This window comes from Sinocyclocheilus anshuiensis, unplaced genomic scaffold (genome assembly GCF_001515605.1).
Source record: "Sinocyclocheilus anshuiensis isolate Anshui unplaced genomic scaffold, SAMN03320099.WGS_v1.1 scaffold54, whole genome shotgun sequence".
NCBI lineage: Eukaryota > Metazoa > Chordata > Actinopteri > Cypriniformes > Cyprinidae > Sinocyclocheilus > Sinocyclocheilus anshuiensis.
Genome location: NW_015547654.1, coordinates 1,034,601 through 1,036,747, shown reverse-complemented (window position 1 = coordinate 1,036,747; position 2,147 = coordinate 1,034,601).

Sequence of the window (2,147 nt, the reverse complement as noted above, 5' to 3'; positions counted from 1 at the left end):
GAAAGAGTGAATGGTAATAGTGAGACATACAATTTATGAAATTATTCTGTTTGATGAAAAAAGTTGATTAAGGATTTAAGGCTTAAAGAGACAAAATAAATCTATAATTATTTTATTACCCTTTTGTGTGTGTGTGTGTGTGTGTGTGTGTGTGTGTGTGTTTGTGTGTGTGTGTGTGTGTGTGTGTGTGTATAATATATGGAACACAAAATTAGATATTTTGCACAATCTATACAATGTATGAACTGAATTAAAATAAAAATTGATGGTAATTCACTCTTCTTTTGCATTCCATGGGAAAAAAATGAATAACGTTTTGCAATAGAATATGGTTGAGAATACTAGAATCTAAACGAGAGTATGTGTTAATAGTGAGATATATCATTTATGAAATTATGTTTGATGAAAATTTGAAGATTTAATGCTTAGAAAAAAAATATTTTTTGTTGAACACAAAATGAGATATTTTTTACAAAATATGAACTGTGCTTGCATAAAAATAAAGAAATTTATGGTAATTCACTATAGGAAAATCTCCTTATGTGTAAAATTATTTGGAATAATACAATTATACAGTTTTGCGATGGAATACGAAACTAAACTAATCTAAATCACTAGTTATAAACTAACTAAACAAACGTTTAGAAAACGGAATTAAATAAAAAAAAATAAAATGAAAATGGGTCGCTGTCTCTTTTTATAAATTGCTGTTTTTAATTAAAAAGTATGTATTTAATCAAACACATATCATTTCAGTAATATTTTATATTTATCTGTTGATATCTTGATATTGTCGTCTATTTTACATTTCCTTTTGGACTCAAGGAGAAAGATTTCTTGCTTTTGCCTTCATTGCTCAAGACTGATAAAGCATGAGGTCAGCTGTGTTTAATAAGAACACTCCAGCCTGTCCAAACTATCCCTTTAACTTTGATAAGGTGGGATGTGCCATGAAGAGTGTTTCAGCTGAGTTCCTTCCTCCTCCTCTGTATTCAGTGAGGACATGTGATCTGTAATCCCAGGCAGAGCCCTGCTCAGTATGGAGCCTCTAGTACAACATCAAAAAAGGGGCCAGTCAAAACAGTCACAGATGTTCATCCTACATGACTGTAAAGAGGTTTATCAAGGGCACAATGGTAACAGAGCACAATTGTGAGCTTAAACTCTTGATTATTGAATGGTGAATTAATAATCTATGTGTTAACTTAAAGGGGTGGTTCATTGCGATTTCACTTTTTTAATGTTAGTTAGTGTCTAATGTTGCTGTTTGAGCATAAACAATATCTACAAAGTTACGAAGCTGAAAGTTCAATGCAAACGGAGATATCGTCTTTTAAAATTCTGGCAGTTTAATGCCTACAAAAATGGCTGGTAGGGACTACAACGAGTTACTTCCCGGGTTCGTGACATCACAAACCCAGAGAAACCCCGCCCTCGGGAAAAAGCAGCAAAGGGGGCGAGGCCAGGCTAGTGCGCTGCTTTAGAGAAGAGGAAGAGAAAACTAGAGGTGCATTTAAAAATCTATTCATATATGAATCGCGATTCTGTCTTCTAATTCTAATGGATTCACAAGTTTCAAAATCAATGTTCTAAAGCAGCAGTTCTTCTCGCGTTTAGAGAAGAGGAAGAGAAAACTAGAGGTGCACGTAAAAATCTATTCATATATGAATCGCGATTCTGTCTTCTAATAATTCTAATGGATTCACAAGTTTCAAAATCAATGTTCTAAAGCAGCAGTTCTTCTCGCGTCCCCCTGCTCTGCACACGCTCTGCATCTCGCTCTCTCTCTCTCTCTCATTCAGATCATCAGCTCAGCTCTGTTCCATTTATACACTTATTTTCAAATAGCTATGAGAAGCGTTAAACATGGACGCGCATGCAGTTGCCATACTGTATTAAAGCTTTAATCAGGAGCATTAACACATGTTAGACTGCACCCCATAAACACAATCAAGCCTAGAAAAAACCCAGTGAACCACCCCTTTAAAATTAGGCTTCCTCATCACGATTTCTGTCCATCAGAGCTATGACTGTCTTTAATGCTGGATGGAAACTTGAGGACTGTCTGTCTCTGTCTCTGTCTGTGTCTGTGTCTGTCTGTCTGTCTGTCTCTGTCTGTCTGTCTGTCTGTCTCTGTCTGTCTCTGT